This window comes from Zalophus californianus, chromosome 13 (genome assembly GCF_009762305.2).
Source record: "Zalophus californianus isolate mZalCal1 chromosome 13, mZalCal1.pri.v2, whole genome shotgun sequence".
Lineage (NCBI taxonomy): Eukaryota > Metazoa > Chordata > Mammalia > Carnivora > Otariidae > Zalophus > Zalophus californianus.
In genome coordinates, this window is record NC_045607.1 from 47612239 (window position 1) to 47638313 (window position 26075).

Sequence of the window (26075 nt, forward strand, 5' to 3'; positions counted from 1 at the left end):
CGCGCGTGCACCCGGCGAGGCTCTAGATCGATCGCGACTGACTGCAGGCGGGGGAGGCTGGGGCACCGGGTCAGCGCCGCCGGCCGGAAAGCGGCGTCCTGGGCTCGACTCCCCGCCTCCGTGGAGCCAGCGAGCCCGCGTCCGAGCTCCATCCAGCCCCGCAGCCGGGGACCTGCCAGGCTGCGCTCTGGGAACTGAGCTCCTTGTCCTCAGGCCGCCCCTGTATCCTCGACTCACCCCTCCTTTATGCCGCTGCTTCCTTTCCTTCCCCCGCTTTTCCTGTGCTGAGTGGATCGCAGCGGGGAAGGGGGAGGAGGAGGGAGGATGGCCGAGCAATAAAGAATCAGTGGTGTGGAAAAGAAGAGGGGCAGGAGGAGGAAGGGAGGCGCGGGGAGAGCGACCACGCGGAGGAGTCCGGCGGCGAAAGCGAAGGGTGTCGGGGCGCCGGGAGGGTGAAGGAGGAGGAGGGCTACCGGCCGGGAATCAGGCTGCCGCGGGGAAACCGGGAAAAGCGGGGAGCAGCCCATGGGGGAGGGGAGTGCCGCGGGCGGAGGAAAGAGGAAGAAGCGTTCAGATGTTGCGCTGCTTCTCCGAGGTTAAAACCGAAAATAAAAACTGCCCGGCTTCTCCGCCCAGCCCCGCGCCCTCGGCGACGCGGGGAGCAGAGAGTGGAAGAGGTGCCCCCGACCCAGCAGGGACCCCGGGATTGGGGTTCGGCTCCACCTACCTGGTGGGGCGCCCGACCCGCCGCTGCGGCGGCGCCAGCGCCACTCAGTGTCCAGATGTCGCGTCGGCTGCAGGCAGCGGTTTCCTTTAATTTCGCTCGTTTCCCAAATCTAACAGTGGAGCTTAGCGCCATTTCTTTCAAAACCGACATCCAGCCTCCTGAATGGCTGATGCAGCGCTGTGATGGCCTTGCTTTTCCTTTCTTTTTCTCTTTTAAATAATCCGGTTTGGAGCGATGGAAGACCCTTAGCGAGTGGCGCGAGGAATAAAAGAAGGGGGGTTGGGGAACCGGGGCGCGAGCAGGACTGGAAGCCGCCGCAACGCGGTGGTTCCTGCTTACGGCCGTGTCAGGTGACAAATGTTGCGAGGGGGCGGGGGCCTGGAGATGCTTTCTGGCGACAGGCCCTTGAGCTGTCACCGCGTGGGGCGCCGGGGCGGAGGGTGGGAAGGTGGGGGAGAGCGCGGATCGGGCGGGAAAGAGGAGGCGGGGGGAGGGAGGGGAACCTTGGGTGCTTGCCGCCCGCGCGCGCGCAGCCCTCGGGCTTCACCGCCGGCCTTTCCCGCGCGCGCGGGGCGCAGAACGGTTCTGAGATCGGGGGGAGGTCGGGGGGCGCGCGAGCGCGCGCAGGGAACGCGGGGGCGCGCCTGCGGGGCGGGGATGGGCGGGGGGCGGTGCGTGGGTCCCAGTCGGCGATCGGGGGGCGGGCGCGGCGCTGCCTACCTCTGATGCCAAAAGGCGGCGCAGCGGTCGCGGAGCACAGAGGAGGTGGCGGCGGCGAGAGTATGGTGCGCGCGTTTTTGATCACAGTGCGGATTCGGCGCGCTGGTGGCCCGCCGCGAGTGAGGGCTTTTGTGGTGCGGATCACGCGGCCCGCGGGTGAGTGGGCAGAGCCGGGTGTGCGGGCCGCTGCGGCCCTGGTGTTAAAGCTAGTGAAGAGCCGTCGCAGACCGCAGCAGCCGCATCCTAGAAGAGCAGGTAAGAAAGGCCTCGAAAAGTCCCGGGCGCAGTCCGGCCCTTGGAAGATTTTGTTTGGTATGATTTAATACAGATAAACCATCTTCCGGACCAGGATAGGAGGAGGAGGTTTCTAGGGGTGGAAGCTCTCTTCCCTCTTTCCCCATTCGGGTTACAGTTACTTAGAGGTGCGGTGCTCCCAATATCTTGAGCCCAGAGCCCCCTTCACACACCTCCTCAGTCCCGTGAAACTCCGGGGAGAAGCGGGAGATTCTAACCCACCTTAGAAGTCAGTCACTCCTGAATTTCCTGGGTAGGAGTCAGTAAATACACACACACACACACACACACACACACACACACACACACCCCACATACCACATAACACACACACCCCACATAGCACACAACACACACACACACACACACACACACACACACACACTGAAGGTGTATTTCTAGGGCACTTTATTTCGCCCTGGAGGAAAGTATTACTAACGGTCTTGGTTTTATGGGGGCCACCTGTTTTCTCCCCTGCCAGGTCAACCCTCTCTGTAGGTGGAGGATGTTCCAGGGTGGGTGCTCACACACGGTTTGGCTTCCCGAAATAGTAACACTGGTCGAAGGAGCAAACACTTGCTTCTGCGGGTCAGTAGAGTTGGGTTTTGGTAATAAGATGGAGATCTCATATTTGGAGCCCTAACAGATTCAAACTGCTCGGGATGATGCTTAGCAAAATGTTTAGCAAAAAACAGAACTACAGTGATGAGTCTGAGAAATCACAACGGATCATATTTTAATCATCTCAGGCCACAATTAACACTTTCTAAAAAATGAGGCCTACTTGAAAAACAAAATCCTAGGTAGTTTTGTCCTCACATCAGACAAATCTTTACTCGGTGTAATTTCCTATGACCAGAATAATTGAAAATATATATTGCTACAATATGCAGAATCCTAGTTAGAATTTGGATATAAATCTAAAAGCAATTTCATGAAGCTTCATTTTTGTGACCTTACTTGGGGCATCCATTTTCCCCAGGTATAGATGTTTTGAAAAAGCAAAGGCCAGGGGAAGGGGAATTATTTTTTTATTGTAACGTTAATAGGCCTTTGTCATGTAAATGTAAACTGTTAAAACTACGGGTGTTTAGTTAGGTGCCTCAATTTACAAAAATTTACAAGCAGGGGCGCCTGGCTTGCTCAGTCCGTAGAGCCGACAACTCTTGATCTCGTGGTTGTAAGTTCGAGCCCGTTTGTGTAGAGATTACTTAAAAATAAAATCTTTTTAAAAATTTACAAACAACTTATAGGGTAAATACACATTTTCTTTTTCATATTATTATGAAAGTTCCGTTTTTTAAAAGAATTAGTAAGAGCTTGTAAAGGATTTCATGCTATGTTGTGGACTTAACTTCAGTTCATTTTAAACATTAACAAGACCCTGTGTGTTTGTTTGTTTCTTTTATGGTGCTTTATTCTGACCAGCAAATGTTTAGCCACCATATGTTTTTGAATATCAGAGTTGTTACTATTACTCTCTACTTAAAGCTATTTTACTTAAAGTATTAGGTTGCTTCTGGAAATCTCTAATAACAAAGTAGAAAATTTTAATCTATGTAAATATAATTATGTGTTTTCTATTTTAGGACTACACAATGTAATTACTTTAAGTTAGATACAGTGTTTTTATATTTTTATGAAATGTTAAAAATATAAAAATAATAGACTCATGGAAAGTAGCCATTTATTTTTTGTTATTTAAGTATAAATCAATTTTCAGGACTAATATGTAAAGTTATTTAAAAATGTATTGACTAGGGGCGCCTGGGTGGCTCAGTCGGTTAAGCGGCTGCCTTGGGCTCAGGTCATGATCCTGGGGTCCTGGGATCAAGCCCCACGTCCAGCTCCCTGCTCAGCGGAGAGCCTGCTTCTCCCTCGCCCTCTGCCTGCCACTCTGCCTACTTGTGCTCTCTCTCTCTACCTCTCTGTCAAATAAATAAATAAATAAAATCTTTAAAAAAAATGTATTGACTATTTGAAAAGCCCAATTTTTAGTAAATATCTGGCCCAATTTTTAGTAAATATCTGAAGACAGGACACACAACTTAGGTAGAATAGACTATGTCTTAAAAAGTTGTGCAATTATCCTTTATTTGTGAAATTATACACATATGTGACATATGGAAGTATTAATTATAAGTGATGTTTGATTATATATTTCACATAAATATATATTATGCCTATGGTTATACTGACTTAAGAATATATAGGATGGTAATTATATTGGGACTCATTCAATTTCTTAACCACAATGCTAAAAAATTATTTGTATGAATTACTTAATATTAATACAAATATATAAGATGTAATTATTTTTTATTTTTAAGGTTTCTACAACTATGTGCATTATGACTTTTTATTTTTATATGACTGGAAAATGTATATAATAAAATTCCATGTTACTAGTTTCTTTTTCACACATGCCTGATGAATTACATTAATTGATTTGTTACTTCTACCTTGGTGTGTTTACAAAACAGTTGTATTTTTATGACATGAAGTATTTATTTGTTTACTCCTATTTGGGAACCCTTAGGGTTTTTTTATCACCTTTAACAGCATAGCGTTCTCTCAAGGTAAGCACTGTACGTTAGCATAAACCATTATTCCCAACGTGTACATGATCCCCAGGTTGTATTATGTTCTACAGAAACAGTGACACTTTCACTAACCAAAACATAATATTCATTTACTTCTTTGGGGACTCTTGAATTTTAAAAAGTCCATTGTCATCCTAAGGTAGGAAGGACATAACCTTGTCTATGTTCGTAATATTTTATAAGTCTCTTTGATTACATGGTAGTTCATCACTAGTAACTACCATGGTAGAGTTAAGCTAAACCATTTTTCCAACATGTGAATGACTCCTATTAGTAAAGTGATCCAAATCATCTCAAAAATACTTTCTTAAAGGAAGGCTAAACATTTGACCCAGGATTTTTATTCTTTTTAATTTTTAATCCTTTTTGAGAAACATAACAATCCCACTTGCCCCCTCCATACCTAAATACCTTAGGCCAGAGAATCCTTCTGTCTGCTGCAAAATCTAACTTGAGAAAAAATTTTTGTGGTGCTTTATTTCTACAGTTTAAGTTATGTAAACAATGGATATTCTTTCACTTTCTAAATATAAAATTATTGTATTGAATAGCTTTTTTAAAAAGCTACAGATATCAAAATTCTTGTTCTCACATAATGATCACTAATATTGTGTCTGTTTATTAACCAATGAGATTAATGCACTTTTTAAACACGCCACTGGCAAGGACATTTTTATTGTAGGTATGAAGAACTTTTAAAATATCCATACATTTTTGGAGGCACCTGGCTGACTCAATCCCTAAAGCACATGACTCTTGATCTTGGGGTCCTGAGTTCAAGCCCCATGTAGGGTATAGTGTTTACTTTAAATTTTTTTTAATCAGAAAAAATATTCATACATTTTATTCAACTATTCTCTGTGTAGGCATCATTCAACGAAAGAAAGATTATGACAAAGATCAATAGACAGATAAATAGTAGCAAGAAATTGAAAATTGCCTTGAATTCTAGCAATAAGATGTTAAATTATGACATGAAACTATACTCTGGAATAATGGTCTGGAATATTCTGGACTCTGGAATATTATAGACAATCATTTTTGAAGAATATTTAATAGAATGTGAAATGATTACATTAAAGTTAGGTGATTTTTCAAGATTGAAAACAGTAAACAATTCTTATTTTTGCTTTTCCTCTTTTCCTCTCTCTGGACACACACACACATACACACCCTGTTTATGTACCAAAATATCTATAGTGCTTTCCTTAGGATGGGGGGACTGGGATTGGTAATCTTTAATTTCTTCGTTATACTTTCGAGTTTTCCAAAAGTGTGATGACCATCAGCAGTAAAAAACAGGTCATTTTCGAAGACTGAAATGATCCTACGTTACGGATGAACTAGAACCTGCTTAGCGTTAGATTGGGAGAGGCAGTGAGGACACTGAGTTGTGCAAGTATCATATATAAGAAGGTTCTTGTAAAGTCTGGAGAAAGCACAAGAGAGTTGTGACTTAAGACTAACGCACGCCGCGCCTATTCACAACCTACTTCGTTTTTACGGTAAATGCATAGCTGTGCTAATTCCCCCAAGTGCCTGGGCGTTAGGCCTCCTGTCACAAAATCTGCCCCGTTCTAGGAATCCCTCTCACGAGTCCTTTCCGGACCACTTCAAGCTGGGGCTCACCGCCTCCCAGAGCCGGGCGAGGGTTGCAACGGGCCTCCCCCAGAACCCCAGAAAGAGCCCGCCCCGCAGGAAGCGAGACTCGAAGCTTTTCGGACCTCGCCTCCCCCACCTCCCGGCTGCAACCAGCCTCCAGGACCCTACCTCCTCCCCACCCTCTCAATTCCTAGAGACTCTGCGGATCCCGGAAATTTAATTGGCAGCTGGGGTAGGACTCTCTAGCAAGAGTTGAGAGGCATGGCCCACCGATCACCCCACTCCGCGAATGCACCCCTTCAGCTTTTAGCGGGCCCCTGGGCCTCGCCCCACACCCCAACTATTTCTTCAAGTAAGAGTTGATCAGAGTAACAGACCAGGGGTTACACGTAGAGCGGGAATGGGGCTTCACTAGATGGAGGAGGAAGTGGGGGCAGGCAGAGGCTGAGGTGGCCTCGTGGATTCAAGAGAGGTGCAAGGTAGGACCAAGGACGTCTCTTGGTCACCTCCCCAGCTTGGAACTAGCTAGCCCTTTTTTCTAGAGGGGAGGATCAGTGAATGGATCGGGTTGACTCGAGACACCGTGGGGAAAGTGTCCAAAACTTGGCAGCTTATCCCTTCCAAACAAGGTGGTGACCAAAGAGTATTGAAAAGGCCTCCTCCTCTTCGTTCCTCTGTCTGCGGTACAAGACCGTAAGGAGAATGACCCGTAGTATTTCCAGTGATGAAGAATTTGCCTGAAATTCTTCTCTCAACTGTTTTCTTCTCATACTGCAGCTTTCCTCAGGTTTGAGAACTTCCCCAGTTTAAAAAAAAAAAAAAGTCAGTAAGTATTAAAACAAGATCAACTTCTATGACAGTAAGCCAACCAATGGAGAAAACCTTGGGAATAAATAAAGGCTTTGTTCAGTAGGGGAAAGAAGGCCTCTCTATAAGGCTCTCCTCCATCCTAGAAAATGCCCGCCAACTTGGGACCTGCACAGATTCACCATATCCTAATTCATGCTATTTCAGTGTGTACGTACATTGACAGTTGTTGAACTTACTAAAGGTCAGTAGCATTTGTTTTTTAGAGAAAGGAAAATTGAAGAAAATCTCTGCTTCTCAGTGCAGTTATTTATTTCATGAGCCCTAGAATGATTGCTGCAATAGGGCAGACCTACATAATCAGAAAGAAGTAATAAAAGGGAAAAAAATTAAAACCATCCACCACAAGACTTAAAATTCCAGTGCCTCAGAGGTCCTTCAAAAAATAAGTTGATCCTTATTTTTTATATTGTAAGTCATATAATGGCTCTGTTCATGAAAATATAAAAATGTTATCACAAATGACTTTTTAATTCTTGTTTGACAAGATCTCAGTTTTTCCCTTCACCTCAAAAAAGGGGGGGCTCAGAATAATTTAAATTGTTTCAAAGCCAGTAGGAAGAAAGGTTTTGTAGAGGTTCAGAACTATATGAACAAAGATATGTAATCTCTTAAACTGAAACTAATAAAATTGTGCAACCAGAGTGGTGTAAATAAATATGCCTTTACTTTCTCAATCTAAGCATGAGGTTAGTGAGAAGTCGAAGAACTAAGGCAAGGCTTATCAGCAGCATCATTACCTGAACTGCTGTTCAGAATATACATTTCTGGGGCCCATTCACAGAAAATCTAATTCAGCATATTTGCTGTGAGTCCCAAGAATCTGCATTTTAAAAAGCGCTTGAGGGGGATTCTGTTACAGGTGGCCTTTCTGCAACACCATTTGGCAAATATGGACAGTGTTGCTTTTTAAAACCTTATTTTTGCTTATTTATTTTTAAATCAAGGCCCTGGCCTTTTAGATAAGATTTAAATTTTAGAATCAGTCAGTCACACTTTGGGTCCCAGAAAGGATACTGAGAGTCTGAGTAATCAATGAAGGAGCTATTTTACTAAATAAGGGAGACTCTTTATTATTATGTGATCCTTCATCTGAATTGGAAGATTATCTCTTAGATGCCAGATTTTTACTATCAGAACATACTTTGGGGAGGGGGAAGGATGTAACAGGATATACTTACATTGTTAAAACTTGTAGCACCAGACAGAAAATTTCCACATAAAACATTTATGATATTTTAGAAATTTTATCTTTTCAAAACACTATACGTACTTACCCCTGCTTACATACGATGAATAGTTCCAGATAGATAGATAGATAATAAGGGGTTTCTTTCAGTTCATTTTATTATCCAAACAGAAACCAGGCTGGTAAACATGACAATCTAAAATGATGTAAGAGAGGAAAAACAAAACAGAGAAATGTTTCACAGGTTTAAATGGTATTTATTAATCAAGGCAAAATTGCCGTAAAATGTCGCCATAAGAGCATAAAGCACTTGTGGAAAAAATTATGAGGTCTCTGTGTCTCTGCAAAAGCCCAACGACCAGAGAGGAAATATATGTAACTAGTGTAAGCTAAAAAATAATTAGCCATTCTAAGAAAAACTAAAATATTATGCCTTCCAAATTATCATTTTTCTGCCTTTAAAGTGCAATTTGTCTCATGTTATACCTACTTTGCTGGTGTATTAGGGAAGCTTATGTTTTGCTTTCTTTCTTTCTTTCTTTTTTTTTTTTGAGTGCCACCATTTTCTTGCTCTGAATCTCTGAGGCTGCCAGATCCTCTGACTCAGCAACTGTACAACTCTTTCACCCAATTTAAAGAAACAACAGCCATCCAAAGAACGATGACTCCCCCCTAGCAAATCTTTCTCACCTGTAGAACAAATAGTGTATTTTAACTTCAGAATGATTGCTAAATGTCCATATAACATGGGACACTTGGAATTTTACTCGGTTCAGTTTACATGCTGAATAATTGAAGCTGATTCTATTTCAAGGAACATACGATTTTTAAAAGAAGCTTTATTGAAACTTTCTTCCAAAAGCCTACAATCAAGTTTGCTTTCTCTATTCTTTCAAAATAATTATGAGAGGCCTAACAGTAATAGAACACATCAACTCACATCATCTCATGCAATTGTCACATTATCCTTCTGTTTTAGAGATTTTATTTTCTCATTTTATAGACTGGAGACTGGGGTTCAGATAAGTCGTTGTATGGTCTGCCAAAAGTCATTCACCAGTAATTCATGTACAGTTGAACTGGTGTGTTTCTTGCCCCAAGTGCCCACACTTACCACCTTATAATTTTATTATATAAATATTTTTTATATTTATTTATATATATATTTTATTATGTAAATATAAGTATTATATATAGTATAAATTACTTATTCCCCACTTTAAGAGCAATCAATGGGAAATCTATGTACAAGCATAAGAATCACTTAAGCATGAAGTGAAAAGTCACTTTCTTGAAATACATGACCTGGGATTAGATTGTTTCCTTTACTTACTAGTTGTGTACTATTAGGACTAAGTACTTAAAGCACACAGTGTTTCCATTTTCTCATCTGTAAACCTGAGACAGTAGCCTATAGTATTCATCTAATAAAAACTAGATATAATAGTATATGTAAAGATACATTAGGAACTTATAGTTAGCATACATTTGTCAGTTGTTGTTAAAATGCCAAATGAAACTATGTCCTTAAAAGCACATTAGTTTACTTTTACAGTAAGTGCCTACTTAATTTGACTTTAATTATTCAGATTAGCAGGAAATTCCTGAACTCCACTTTTAAAAATGTACATATCATAATAAAAATATATTTATCAATTCAAATCCCTGCCACATTCCAAGGTGTCATGTGAAATCAATGTAAATTTGCCTACTTTTTTTAACCCATACCTGTACAGAAACCCTATATGATGGTCTTTACAGTATGACTCTGAACTGTAGTATTCCTAATCATTAAGTAGATATTAAACAATATTCATGAACCTCTGCTTTCTAAGATGAAGAAATCAAATTATTTTTAGAAAGCTGAAAAAAGTTATTGACCTGCCTTCAATTATCAAAAAACTCAATATAATAATAATTTCTGGAGGGAGCACTGAGGTAGTAGACTCTTAATTCCTCCAGAAGGTTGCCACCAGTCTAAACATCTGAATCAATAGTGTTGGCACAGAATTTTGTAAAAAAAAAAAAAAATAGTATAAAAAATTCTGTGTGAGAGAGAGAATGCAAGGAAAGAGGAGTAGAAAGATTAAAGTCATCCCCAGAACCTTCAGAATCTCTGCCTTGGAAGGTAGCATGCTATTATTTACATTTAGGAGGATATCAAAAAGATGAGATATATTATGTAAACTTCCTTAAGGCAAAATTGACTTAGGTGTATAAAATTGGTGCAGAGTAAACATAAATTGTATTCTGTTATCATTGCCTTTTTAAAAATGAAGTATGGAAGTTATCATCTTAACCAGAAGAAAGAAAAATATAAAGCTGTACTTTCTCTTTTTTTAAGATTTTATTTATTTATTTAACACACACACACAGGGAGAGAGAGGGCACAAGCAGGGGGAAGGGCAGGCGGGGGAGAAGCAGACTCCCTGCTCAGCAGGGAGCTCGATGTGGGGCTCCATCCCAGGACCCTGGGATCATGACCTGAGCCAAAGGCAGACACTCAACCGACTGAGCCACCCAGGTGCCCCAAAGCTGTACTTTCAACCCAGAGACTCAAACGAAAACATGAGTGGAGATGTTACATCTGTAAGTAAAATGTGCTAAACATGAATAGGAAGCATTTCCTGATTTATTCAGAGTTGATACATATCATCATGAAATTGATTCCTTCCAGAGGAGTTTAATCACAAATTAGGTGATGAATGTCACTTGAGGAAGAGCGATCCAAAACAAGAATTATTTCTTATAATATTTTATAGTATCAGGTGACATTTTGGCTTCAGAAGTCCAGGAAAAAAAAAATGTTTTGAACATAACAGTAGGACTATAGAGCCCCGAGAAGGCAGGCTACTCTTAAAGAGGGCAACCAGTTCTCCATTTGAAGAGGAAATCTTCAACTTAAATGATTCCCCCTGAAATTAGAATATCCTAAATCACTGTTAAATCCAATCAACCATGAACAGTCAACTCCCACCCCCAAGAGTGAAGACTTAAAAGAATATTTTCTCTGTGAGTTTCAGTAGTTTCTTTGCATTCTAGTAGCACATACATACATCAGCAGCATAAGCAAAAATAGAATAGTATATGTGTTCATGCTTAGCAATTAAGAGGGCAACATGTGTTTGAAAGGAGAAAATCTATTCCATGAGTGGGAAAAAGAGGGAGGTTGGGAATAGAGGTTTAAAGAAGGTAAACTTTATAATCCCTCAATTTTGCCTATAGTTTCCCCATTGTACCTGATATATGACCTGTACACCAAGTAATGGTGGTGGGTGGCAAAGAATGCCCAGAAAACACTGAACACTCACTTGCTTCATTGTTACTTCCCATGATTTAATGAAGCTTTTTGTGCAAGTTCTTTTGTTTTAACACAGCCAACTTTATTACAAAGAAGCTCTGTTTTCAGGGGGTTAAAATTCAAAGAAGATAATCACACCTTTTGGAAGGGAGTTGGCTTGTTCAAACCCCAGGTACCCACCAGAATGTATAGTAACAACAACAACAAAAATACCCCAGAGGAAATTGACTTTGATGGCCTAAATGAGCAACATGATAGTAAATGTCATATCTATTCTCCAAAAAAAGGAAGTTCTATTTATTAAGAGCCTACTGTGTGCTTAGATTTTATATATCTGACATTCTTTATTCTTTATAATAACCTATGAGGTAAGCTTTATTTTCCCCACTTTTGAGAGGTGGGAAGATGGAGGCTCTTGATATAATGAGCAGTGGGTGTTATATACAACTGATGAATCACTGAACTCTACCTCTGAAAATACTAATACACTGTGTTTATTAATTGAATTGAAATTTTAAAAAAGTTCCCATAACTATTCAAGCCCACAGAGCTAGTAAAGGAGGGATCAGGTCTATGAGGGTATAGAGACTGGGATTGTCTCATTACCATGCTTTATTTGTGTCTCCTCCAAGACTGTTAAGGATATGGTTGACATTCTCACCAACCACATCTCTCCAAGTCAGAGTAAGTAGCTGTAGCCACAGAAAGATTATGGAGAGAGGATTGATTTCAAGACCTGCAACAAATATTTATTAACTGTGCAACCATGGCAATGTACCACCCCTCCATTTTCTTATCTATAAATCAAGAGGGTAGCTTTTTGAAAAGTAAATTGCAATATGTGGCAGAGCCTTATACTTTTCGAAAAACTGCAGTACTATGTATTGTAGCAATTAGAAACCCCTAAAATATCTGACAACAGGGGTATCACTAAGTAAACTATAACACTGTCTCAGTGGAATGTGTTGCAACTGTTAAAAGTGGTGTTTATAGGGCCGCCTGGGTGGCTCAGTGGGTTAAGCATCTGCCTTCGGCTCAGGTCATGATCCCAGGGTCCTGGGATTGAGCCCTGCATCGGGCTCCCTGCTCAGCGGGGAGCCTGCTTCTCCCTCTCCCACTCCCCGTTTGTGTTCCCTCTCTCGCTGTCTCTCTCTCTCTGTCAAATAAATAAATAAATAAAAGTGGTGTTTATAAAGTGATATTTTAGAGAATTTAGGGAAATGTTTTAATGATAAGTGAGAGGAAAAGCTTACTTCAGAATTGTACTATATCTACAAAAACTAAGCAAGGAAAAAAAATATTTCAAAATGTTAACAGTCACTGCTTCTGTGCATTGTAATTTTTCATTTTCTTTATGTATCTCATTTCTTAAAAAATGTTTACACCTGTGAACTATAATCAGGAAAACATTATTCAAAAATGATAGAGTTAAGTGACTTTGAAAGGACATGAAGATTCAAATTTCTGTCATTATGTGTATTATTAACCACCAGTACATCACTCAGAAACACAGTAGTTTCTGAAAGTGGAGATCCTGTCATCTTAGTCCAGGATTTGCCACCTGCTCACGGGTACAGTTCTCAAAGAAAAGAAAGCATTGCTGAGTGTTGTCCACCATGTACTGTACAAATCAATCAACAGGGAGACACACCAGGGAGAGTGTTGACCTCTCAGATAGAACTGTTAACCTTGAGTTCGAATTCCATCTCCTTGTGCATTGTTCCTTAAGCACTCTGGGCTGCTGCTTTTCTAATCTATGAAGAAAGGATAATTCTATCCCACAGGACAGCTGAGCTGTGGGGTTAGAAATGATATAGGTAAAGCTGTTTAATGCTTGTCACATAGTTGGAGTTCAATAAACGGTAGCCATTATGATTTTCTTGGCAATTTTTTTTAAAGATTTTATTTATTTGGCAGAGACACAGCGAGAGAAGGAACACAAGCAGAGGGAGTGGGAGAGGGAGAAGCCGACTTCCTGCCAAGCAGGAAGCCCAATGTGGGGCTGGATCCCAGGACCCTGGGATCATGACCTGAGCCGAAGGCAGACACTTAACAACTGAGCCATCCAGGCGCCCTAATTTTCTTGGCAATTTTGAATGAATTTCCTATTGTCTCTATTTCTGTCTGTCTCTCCTTTAATTATATGCCTTATTACGTATTTTGTTCCTCAGGATGAGGCTAATTCTCAATATCCGTGCAGGTAAACAAATTATACACATACACACAAATACATACTACAGATAGATATTTAGATAGATGTACGTAGACACACAAACTATGCTAATATTTTAGTTTTCTCAACTGGCCAAATAGCAACAGATAGACATAAGTAATTCACCTCAGAAACTTCTCAATATGCAAAAGCAGACATTTACAAAACAGGGGAATTCTGAAATGATTGTTTTCATGACCTGCAAAGATTCCTCATTTCATAAGAACCCACTCTATAGATACTTTTAATAGTAAACTCCTTCATAGATTTAAAATCACATTTGTTTTGCACACAATTTAGAAAAGACATCTGCTATATAACATGTAATACATTTCTAAATTGTCCTCAGAATGATTTTGGGAAGATGACAGGTACTGCAGATTCTATGCTCAGTTAATACTTTGGAAACTAAAGTTGAAAAGTTGTGACCTACCTATAATTATGCATCATGTTTATAATAAGTGAAGTCATTTTGAGTTTTGTGTTCCTTGCCAAAGTCCTGTCTGAGCAGGAAGAGAAAAATTATAGTAATTCTGAGTGAACGAAGATGTCATGGAGTCCCTAAAGAGTGCCTTACTTATAGCAAATATTCAATAATTGTGCTATATTGAATTTAATTAGAGAATATTACAAGAGAGAAGGAAACATCCTCCATCTTGAATTTTCCATAGAGCTAATCCGGGATCCTCTTTTCTCAGCAAACTTGTTGGAGGTCTGCTGTTTTCTCAGGGGTCTCCCTTTCATGTTAAAGGTATCTTTTCTTCTTGTGGAAAAATAAATAAAGGAAAACCTACTCTTTCTTTGCCATTTTTCATGTAAGGAAGTCCTTGTTTCCCGTTTAAAATACCCAGATTGGACACTGAACCTTCAGAATTCTTACCCAAGGGCACTTCAAGGGGGGAACATGTTTCTTGGCTGAACAATATTTTGAGGCACAGTCATCAATATACTTGTTTTGTAAATGGGGATATTGAAGCCAGAATAATGTATGACCTGCTCAAGGTTATAAGCGGTAGAGCTAGGCCTGGGGCTCTCTTTTCCTTACATTATTAACTTCTTCTATATTAAAGGGGTGCATGAAATTATTCTCCTATTGCCTTAGTCTTCAAGTAATCCTGTTGCACCCAGCATTCAATCCTAGACTTAACTATTCAGACTTAATTCTATTCAGACTTAACCCAGCTGTGACCAGAAGCTCTTTCATGGAGAATACCTTGCTCTGATAAGCTATATCCTAAGAAGCTCTTCTTAATTATGGGATCCTCTCGAGAACCTGAAATACAACATCTTTTCCCTGCTAACACAGGTCTGAAGTGTCAGTTATCAGAATTCATTTTCCTGCTCCTGTACTGTTAATGTAGACTCCCCTCAAGGGCTCATCCCATTTCAAAACCACCTTCCAGAGAAGCAAACATGTTGATGGTTGTTACCAATATACCCTCTTGACTAAGGACCCTTCTTTTTCTGTACCCATAGCTTAAAGCCAAGCACCTGACATACAGTATATGTCTTCAGTTACTCTTTGTCAAAGTTATGAATGATGGTTTTCAGAAAGGCAACTCTTACTTTTCTAATAAATGTATCATGTTCACTTAATTAATTAGAATGGCTAATGTATACACATGGTACAAAATTCAAACATGAAAAAGAAAGTCTCCTGTCCGTCCCAGTTCTTCATTTCCTTCCCCCACAGTTAACAGACTTTTCTGTATCTTTCCAGAGATATTCTATGTATATTTTATTTTTAACCTCGAACTATATTTTGAACAACTGTTTAGTAACAATGCTAATATTGGATATGGCAAAGAGATATATGCTTTTAAACACAGCTTTTGTGTGTGTTTCACTTGATATAATAACCTCATGAAGTAGAAAGAATAGAACAAGATAGATCTCACTTTAAAGATATGGACATTGAAGCTAAAAACAGTCTCAAAGGAGTTCATATTCAAAAAAGCAGTTCACTAGATACATCAGGACTGTCACTTGGTCCCAATTCAGAGCTACTTCTCCAACACCTTTTATTTTCCCAATAAAGTAATATTATCATATGATATGTGTGCACACAATGCATGTCATACCTTGCCAATCCTGCAATGCCTTGTCAGAACCAGAACCTAATTTCAAGATACTACCTTCTCAAATATCTTTTTATCTCTTTCTGGTGATGTGTTAAATTAATAGTCACATCTAGAATGACAATCTGAGCAGCCCTTCCCAGGCTCCTCTGAAGACTCTTTTTCCATTTCATTTTCCAACTTCTCGCCATACATCCCAGTGAATTATTTTCAGTGTTCCCAAACTTCCCCACCCTTTCCACCAAATTCTTTGATTTGTAGTGTTACTAGGGTAGCACCATTGCAAGGCTTTCTTTAAGTAAAATAGATTCTCCTGTAGTGTCATGATCTCTACCCTCAGCTGGGTTCTCCAGGCTGATGAAATATTTCTCTAAGTCCTACTCAGCCCATCCCTCTCTCCTCATAACATATTCTAAATCTTCACCACTCTCACTTCTTTTTATTTTTATTTTTTAAAATTTTTTATTGTTATGTTAATCACCATACATTACATCATTAGTTTTTAATGTAGTGTTCCATGATTCATTGTTTGTGCATAACACCCAGTGCTCCACGCAGAACGTGCCCTCTTTAATACCCATCACCAGGCTAACCCATCCCCCCATCTCACTTCCCTTTTTAAACATAATTTTTATTAAATTCCAATTAGTTTACATACAGTGTAATATTAGTTGCAGGTGTACAATTTAGTGGTTCACTAATATTAGTTTTGGGTGTACATTGAGTAATTGTATGACTGCTTACATACAATACCTGGTGCTCATCACAACAAGTGCCCTCCTTAATCCCCATCACCCATTTCACCCCTCTCCCCAACCACCTCCCCCTGGTAACCGTCAGTTTGTTCTCTATAGTTGAGTCTGTTTCTTGGTTTGACTCTCCTTCATTTCCCCTATGATCATTTGTTTTGTTTCTTAAATTCTACATATGAGTGAAATCATATGGTATTTGTCTTTCTCTGACCAACTTATTTCCCTTAGCATTATCCTCTCAAATTCCATCCACCTCATTACAAATGGCAAGATTTCATTCTTTTTGATGGCTGAGTAATATTCCTGTGTGTGTGTGTGTGTGTCTCTGTGTGTGTATGTGTGTGTATACCACATCTTTTTTATCCATTCATCAGTTGCTGGACACTTCAGCTCTTTCCATAATTGGCTATTGTAGATAATACTGCTATAAACATGAGGGTGCCTGTATCCCTTCGAATTAGTATTTTTGTGTTCTTTGGGTAAATACCTAGTAGTATGATTGCTGGATCATAAGGTAATTTTTTTTTCTTCTTCTTTTTTTTTTTTTTTGAGAGAGGTGGGGAGGGGCAGAGGCAGAGGGAGAGAGAGAATCTTAAAGCAGACTCTGGAGCCCCATGTAGGGCTCAATCTCACAACACTGAGATCATGACCTGAGCTGAAATCAAGAGTCCAACACTGAACCAGCTGAGTTACCCAGGCACCCCAGGGTAGTTCTATTTTTAACTTTTTGAGGAACCTCCATACTGTTTTCCAGAGTAGCTACATCAGTTTGCATTCCCACCAAGTGTGAGAGGGTTCCCCTTTCTCCACATCCTCACCAACACATGTTGTTTCTTGTGTTAATTTTAGCCATTCTGGGGTGCCTGGGTGGCTCAAGTCAGTTAAGCGTCTGCTTTCTGCTCAGATCATGATCCTGGGGTCCTGGGATTGAGCCCTGCATCGGGCTCCCTGCTCAGCAGGGAGTCTGCTTCTCTCTCTTCCTCTGCTGCTCCCTTTCTGTCAAATAAATAAATAAAATCTTTAAAAAATTTTTTAGCCATTCTGACAGGTGTGAAATGATATCTCATTGTTTTGATCTGCATTTCCCTGATGATGAGTGATGTTGAGCATCTTTTCATGTGTCTGTTGGCCATCTGGATGTCTTCTTTGGAGAAATGTCTATTATTCGTGTCTTCTGCCCATTTTTAAAGTGGATTATTTTGGGGGGGTATTGAGTTTGATAAATTCTTTATATATTTTGGATCCTAGCCCTTTATCAGACGTGCCATTCACTCTCACTTCCTAACCCACCATCTTATCCTCACTGCAAACAAGCCAGCCTCTTCCTTCATGAGAGGAAGTGCTTTAACTTCCTCCCTGCCCTGACCTTTTCGCCTTTCTCAAATCTAGCTATATCTCCTGTGTCCAAATTTATAACCACTCTCTGTGCCTTGTATTCCATTTTTTCCTGACTTTTTAGGGACTTCAGGTCCTAGAAATACCTTACCTTGCCTGAGTCCTCAACTTCCCTTTTTTCTCTTCTAGCTGTCCTTCTCTTGGCCTGGGACCTTTCCTTGTGTGTGCTCAGGCCTCCTCACCCTTCCCTCTACCTCCCATCACCGACATTGCTGTGAACCGTCACAGCTAAGGTGGGAAAAAATAGTCCACATAGTGTCCCCACGTCCTTGCCATCCCATACATGCCTGCTTTTCCTTCTGACCATCTGAGCAGCCCTTCCCAGGCTCCTCTGAAGGCTCTTTTTCCAGGAGTTTATTTCTCCAGCTTATTACCATACATCCCAGTGAATGATTTTCAGTGGTCCCAAACTTCTTTGCCTTTTCACCTGCTCTCACCTCTGCTTGGAACATCTTTCTCCTCCTTTTATGTCTTTATACTCCTACATCTCTCTCCAAGGCTTGGGTCAGTTTTCAGCATCCGTGCAGCCTCTGCCGGAGCCACCAGAAGTTTGGTTCCCTTTTCATTTTCTTGTGTCATCCTCTACTTCTGTTTGCTCTTCAACACACGTTACATGTAATGCCAGTTTAACACCTACAACAACTCTTTGAGGCAAGTACTATTATTATCTCACATATACAGATGGGAAAACAAACCTAGATGCAGTAAGTAACTTTGTTCAAAGTTATAGAGCATTAAGTGAAAAGTACAGCTTTGAACTCAGGCAGTCTTACTCTAGAACCCACATGTTTAACATTCCACCACCACCATGCTCCACCCTTAGCCTCTGAGTTTGTCGAATGAATGAAGGAGTGTTAGTCTTTTTCTTAAAAAATGGATCAAAATTGAGACAAGTTTAAATTTCATAGCAGAGATTTTCAAAACTGCCACGGCAGCACGAACCTAAATAAGGCCATGACATTCTCAAGGACGAAGAAAATTAAGTTGGAGAATGATAATAACAATATGTAACAAAGTTTAGGATTCAGAGAGCTCTTTGGCTTCATCATCTTATTTAATCAACCTGTGAAATATATTATGATTCCATTTTACACATGGGCAAACTGAGGCTGGAGTAACCAGGATCCTGGGCTTTATATTCTATTTCTTCTTGGTATTGGCCCTCAGGTCTGATCTGATATGGAAGAGTAAATCGGGAGTATGGTAGCTTCTTTAAAAGAAAAACTAGGAAAGTTTTACACTATTATTAACTACTTATTTATACAAGATTTCTAATAGAGTATGGGATCAATTTCTAGACCTGAGGAGCCACACCCAAGGATGCCATAATCTCTTGGGAGCTCTACTGCAAAAGTGCCAGAGCTAGGATATACCTGTCTAAAACCTCTTCTTGGAAAAAGTCAACCTCCGTGTCTGTATGTAATTCATCCAGAGGTTGTTTTTATATGGTTCCCTCATGCATTTCCTTCAACAGTAGTCCAATATATTGCCTAAGAGTTTAATGAGCTCTTGAGTAGGAATCCGTAGTTGGTTTTAGAAGAATTTCTGAATTCCCTAAAAGTTATATTCAGAAATACATGTGCAAATAGGGGTGCCTGGGTGCCTCAGTCAGTTAAGCATCTGACTCTTGATTTCAGCTCAAATCATGATCTCAGGAGATCAACCCCCTCCCCGCCGCAGCTCAGCAAGGAGTCTGCTTGAGATTCCCCCTCTCTCCCTCTCCCTGTGCTCCTCCCCACCCCTCGCTTGCCTGTGTGGGAGAGGGAGCGAGCTCTTTCTCTCTAAAATAAATATATAAATCTTTTTTAAAAAATACACATGCAAATGAACACACTAGTTTAAAAAATTATCACATACTTTATTTTGGGGGGAGAGGGTCTATAGCTTTCAACAGATTATCAAAGCCCTACTCCCCCTGCTCCAAGATTAAGAGCCATTATTTTAGTGATGGAAGCTAATTTTGATACTGCTCTAAAACAAAGACACATTATAAAGAAACTCTATTACCTCCTTCCCAATACTACAACCACTATTTTCCCCTTCCCTATCATACCTACATTAAAGAATTTTATGTTCTCAACCACAGTTTGAATTTTCCACACCATTGTTGCCCAGATAATAGAGAGGTGCCTGGAAGAAAATATAGAAAGCACAGCAATTCATTTTTTACAACAGATTTTACATCCCATAAGAGTTTTAACTGGCATCATTTTAGTTTTTTTTTTAATTTTTAAGTAATCTCTAAGCCCAATGTGGGGCTCAAACTCATGACCCAGAGATCAACACTCACATGCTCTACATGCCCTTAACTGGCATCATTTTATTTTTTTAAGATTTTATTTATTTGTTTGAAAGAGAGAGCATGAGCGAGCAGGGTGAGGGGCAGAGGGAGAGGCAGACTCCCCACTGAACAGGCAGACCCCTTGCTGAGCAGGGAGCCCAACTGGACTGGACTTGGGGCTCAATCCCAGGAGCCTGGGATCATGATCTGAGCTGAAGGCAGACACTTAACTGACTGAGCCACCCAGGTGCCCCAACTGGCATCATTTTAAAACTACATGTTTTGCCTGAACTAACAGCAACTGAAAGTATTTGGGGGGCTTGAAGAGAAGTCAACTAGGGATTGAAATGTAACTTTTGAGTAGAGCTGTATTATCTAGTAGGCAGATTAAGCATGTCCTTTAAGGCATGAGCAAAGCCTGAACGATCCATTTTTTGAAAATAATACATATTTTAAAATATATTAGCCACAGGAAAAAAGTAATAACCACAGGTAAAATTAGAACCATGCTGGATTTTCTTTTCCTTGTTATACCCTTAGTTCTGTTTAACTTTTCATTAAATATGAGGGCGGTGGAGGGTGTCCTTTATCTTTTCAGTGATTAAGGTCTTCTTGGCCTTCCCTTTCATATAATATTCATAATTCTATCCAAAGCCTTTTATTCTCTGTGACTCACAGCAAGATTTTAAGAGAATCCTCAAAATAGAAAATTTAAGAGCTAAGGTATTAGCTTAAGATGAGCCACACTGTTCTAAATGAACTTATGTTCATCAATTCATTTAAAACTCACAACAGTCCTATTAAGTAGGGACCACTCTCAGCCTCCCATTTTGTAACTAAGATAATTGTGAGGCTTTTCCAGTAGGAAGAAGAGATGGGGACAGGAGAGGAGCGGGAGTCTTTCCATCCAGGAGAGCGCTGTTCTGCTGTCTTCCCAAGGAGGCGCCCTTCGCTCTGAACTCGCTGTGAATGTGATAGACTCTGAATCACTAAGCAACTCTTTCTAGAGCTCTAAGCACTTTTTTTCTAGTCTAGGAGTAATTATTTTTTTTTTAAGATTTTATTTGTTTGACACACACAGCAAGAGAGGGAACACAAGCAGGGGGAGTGGGAGGGGGAAGCAGGCCTCCTGAGGAGCAGGGAGTCGGATGAGGCGCTCGATCCCAGGACGCTGGAATCATGACCTGAACCGAAGGCAGACGCTTAACGACTGAGCCACCCAGGCGCCCCTAGGAGTAATTATTTATTAAGAGCAAAGTCTATCAGCCCAATGATTCTCTTGCCAGTTTCCTATCTGCTCGTTGGCAGAAATCTCCATCATCCCTGTTAAATAGACCTCATCTTCTCGGAGCCAGCCCTTATCAGGGCACTCAGGCTTTGCACAAGTTTGGGAAAGCTTCGCCCTCGTCATCCATTTTACAGATTGTGTGTGTGTGTGTGTGTGTGTGTGTGTGTGTGTGTGTGTGTGTGTGTACAGGCTGCTGGCGGGTGGGCAGTGTGTGTGTGTGTGTGTGTGTGTGTGTGTGTGTGTGTGTGTGTGTACAGGCTGCTGGCGGGTGGGCAGACTCTCCAAAACTAATGTTTGAGCAAGGATTTCTGGCATGGTGGACCCAGCACGCGAACCCAGGTGTTGAATGGTGGAAGAGGGAGAGTTATCTAAAAGTAGGTAAGCCTCGTAGTGGCACAGGTGACACCGATCCTCGTCAGGGCTCTGACTGCGAGGAAGAGTTAGCTGTTTCTTCTGATTAAAAGAGGAAGCAATACTTTGCCTACGACATCAAACACCCTGGTTCGAAATTGGCGGTTAGGAATCCTGTGCGGCTTTCAAATGCGAGGGTTTGTACCGGAGAGGCAGGAAACAGGAGAGCAAAGTCGCTTCAACCGAGTGAACTCGCTCTGAGACCGCGAGCGTCTCCGTTGGGGGCGGGGGGAGCGCAGCGCCGGGAGGAAGGCGGAGGGAGGGGGGAGCGGCGGCTGCGGAGGGGCTCAGGGCTCCCTCCCTGCCACGGCTTCGTTAGGCTCCCCGAGCCGCGGAACCGTGACAGCAGAGGCCCCGCGTGGGGCGACTTCAGGGGGTGTCACGTTCACAGCGAGTTCAGAGCAAAGGGCGCCTCCTCGGGAAGACAGCAGAACGGCGCTCTCCTGGATGGAAAGACTCCCGCAGGAGGAGTCGAGGGGCAGAGTCGGGGGGTGGCTTCCGCCGGCCCCGGAGGAGGAGAGAGGAGGGGCGGGCTGGTCACGAGAGGCTGGGGCGGGCCACTGGCGCCCGACCTCGGCGGAGGGAGGGAGGGAGCCAGGGGGGCAAGCGCTCGGGGAGCAGCATGGAGCCCTCCGCAGACAAGCTGGCCACCGCAGCCGCCCAGGGCTTGGCGGACGAGGTGCGGGAGCTGCTCGCGGCTGGGGTGCCGCCCAACGCGCGGAACCGCCAAGGTCGGAGCCCGATTCAGGGTGGGTGAGCCGGCCTGCCGCGGGAGGAGGGGGTGGCGGGCGACTTTGGAGCACAAGCTTTGTAAGGGAGTCGGAACCAGGCCAGCGTTTCGATTCTCGGTAAAGGGGAGACTTCTTGGCGAGTTCTCAGGTGGAGTTTGGGCAGCCGAGACCCTCCCGTGTCCACGTCCTGGGGGCTTAGGAAGCCACGAGGAATGAGGAGGCACGTGGGGTGCAGAGCCCTAGAGTGGTGTTGGAGATCGGGCGGGGGGGGTGTGAACCTATTCGTGTTCATACAGTTCGAGGTATGTTCTTTATCTGATACCACGGTTGCGGAAAGTTTGCGGTTAAAAGCAAGATTTTAAAGAAATGGGAGGTTTGTTGGGTCCACTAGCCGGGAACTCAGATCCCCGAAGGGAGCTGATCATCTTCCTTTCTGGGGGCGGGGGGGGGGGGGGGAATTGCAGTGGAAACCGTCTGTGTAAATTGAATAAATATCACTTGAAATTATTCAGAAGCAACTAAATATTGTGTTTATTTTTACTTTAAACCGAGTAAAGGAAAATATATGCTTGTTCTAAGAATTTAGGTAATACAGACATATGAAGAAAAAACATTTTGTGTGATCTTGCCTGAAATAATGTCGTCAGTTTAGTTACCATTTTGAAGGTATCTCTTATACTTTTGTTTATTTTAACTTGCTTGCTATAGATTTATTTGGGGCAGAGTTTTCAATTCCTCACTGTTGAAAATGTCGTTTCTCCCCCTCCTCACACCAGTTGTGTGTAGGGGTGGGGGTGGGGGGGGTGTTCGGCATTTGTGGTTGTTGTTTGCCTTCACTAACTTCCTAAATCCAGGCTAAAAAAAACGATTTTCTTCCTGGCAGTCACCACCCTAGTTTTATTCCAATGTCCACAGTGATTTCTGATTCTGAAAAATAAAATCTATGTGAAACAAAAGCTTACTGCACAATTCCAGCATAACAAGACAAAGGAAAGTAAACTGTACCTGCCATTTCACAGATTTCACAAGTCAGTCTTCCCTTTCTTGAAACTATGCTACATAGGATAAATTTTATACACTTTAAATACAGATATAAAAGTAAAACCAAAAATGCCTTAAAACAAGAATTATTGGGATTTGAAGTGCGAAGAGATTTTGAGAGGAGAGAGGCTGTGTGATGGTAGAAGAAAAAGCATGAGTCCTTAAAAGAATGCATGCATGATTCCTAATTTCTCTAAATTTTGCTCGGAGACTGTGAGTTTGACCTTGAAATTCTGGAATATGTTAGAAGAGGCTTTATTTGTTTAAATACAAAAAGAAAAAAGAAAGTTGGATAATTAGTTTTAACATTTTTTTTTAATAGGGAAGTAAGACCCATAGAGAAAGGGGGGCATGATTTCGGTTTAGAATCCTAACCAAACTTGTGTTTAATATAAAACTAGTTTATAGAAAATTTTAATTAAAGATAATGTGTTATCGAATGGATTTAAGCACTCTACAAATATTCATTTAATGGATTTTTTCTTTTTGCTTTGGACTGCTATTTATTTAAATATTTATTAAATATTTAAATGTTAGCTTTCCTTCCATACTTTAATACTGCAAAATGTAATGAAAACCCTTTAAAAAACCAGTTAAATGATGAAGTACTTCATTGGATAAACACAATGTTTCATCTATTATATTTTCACCTGTATTATATATATATGTGGAAGGTGACTTCTTCTAAGAACGGGTTTTAGACATGTGTTTTCTAGCTCTGGCACTTTTGCAGTAGAGCTCCCAAAAGATTATGGTATCCTTGGGCGTGGCCCCTTTGTTCTAGAAATTGACACCATATTCTGTTAGAAGTCTTGCATAATTAAGTAAAGGTGGGAGAGCTTTCCCAGTTTTTCTTTTAAAACAGTGAATTGTTCTAATCCACTGCAATAGTTTTTATTTTTTGTAGCTGTAATTTGGTTCACTGATAGTCTCTCTCTCTTTGAAAATTAAATCAGTTTCACTTTCTCCAGACAAGAACCAACCACTATAGTATAACTTACTGTTTCCTTGGTTTCGAGAAATTAAAAAATTCATCTTCAATACAGAATGAAATGAAAAATAAGGGAATTTCTCTTATACAGTCACTGTTGTCTAGCTAATATAATGAAATAATGGTTACCCTAAAAAAGAATTGTCTGCCTTCACTATCCACCATGCAACACTCCAATTTTAAGGTTGCTGTAACTGTGGATACTATTTAAAAGATTCCTCTTGGTAATGACTTTGTTTCAAGATATATATGAAACAAATGAGGGGCAGCATCTCCTGTTTAATGAACTCTCAGAGTGTAAACTTGGGGAAGTTCTTAGTTTCCTATTTCTGCTGTAACAAATTACCATAACTTTCATGTCTCAAACCAACCTAAATTCATTATCTTGTAGTTCTGGAGGTCAGCAGTCTAAAAGAATCCACAGGGCTGCATTTCTTTTGGAAGTTTTAGAGGAAATCTGTTTCCCTGTCTTTTCCAACTTCTAATGACCATCAACATTCCTTGGCTCATGGCCCCTGCATCTTCTCTCAGACCTCCATTCTTAGATCTTTCCTCTGTAACCTTCTTATAAGGAAACTTGTGATTACATTGGACTCCTCCTGACAATTCCCGTTAATCTCCTCAAAATAATTTAATCCAATTGCCAAATCTCTCCTCCCATGTAGGTAATATATTCACAGCTTTCAAGTGTGAGGTAGTAGACATCTTAGGAGCATTATTTAGTTTACCACCAAGAAGGAATTTAGGGGCTGGTTAGACAAAGCTCTTTTATACTTAAAGCGAATTTTAACATTCTGGGAGGGCTAAGTGTAGATTAAAAGTTTTACAAAAATTAAAGGTTTGCTGTTTTCATTTTCACTTTTAAACAATTACTCCTCCTGGGCTTGGATATACAGAAGAAAACCATACAAAAATCTCTGGGCCTTACATAATTTTGCATCAAAATGAGGGGGGAATACAGGAGGTCAGGCTGTAGTTCAAGCCATTTTGTCCCTCACCCTTTTGCTATTGTCTGTGCCTCTGGCAGTGTTCTGTGTGTGGCTGGAACTCCGCAAAAGTTTGGAGAATATAATGGAATTCAGTGTGTACAGAAAAATGAAATGAATAGGAGAACTGGCTAAGGGAGTTGGTAACTGAAAACAGAGAATAACTAGACACCTGTGGCTTGCAACCAGCATCTGCACGGGGTGGGGGCTTCACAAAGAGTTTCTTTAGTCTTGCCCCTGCCACCGTCCCTGCCCTGACCACCTCTGCTCTCTCGGCAGGTCATGATGATGGGCAGCACCCGGGTGGCCGAGCTGCTGCTGTGCACGGCGCGGAGCCCAACTGCGCCGACCCTACCCACCCTCACCCGACCTGTGCACGACGCGGCCCGGGAGGGTTTCCTGGACACGCTCGTGGTTGCTGCACCGAGCCGGCGCGCGGCTGGACGTGCGCGATGCCTGGGCCGCCTGCCCGTGGACCTGGCTGAGGAGGCGGGCCACCGCGCTGTCGCCGGGTACCTGCGCGCAGCCGCGGGGGGGGCACCGAAGGTGGTAGCCACACCCTTACGGAGTTGCGGAAGGTCCCGGCAGGTGAGGTGGCAGATTTAA

At 41.6% G+C, this 26075-nt stretch overlaps 1 pseudogene; it reads left to right on the forward strand.

Moving 5' to 3' along the window:
• The first annotated feature begins 1084 nt into the window (after positions 1-1084).
• On the forward strand, positions 1085-26075 carry LOC113934551 (annotated as a pseudogene).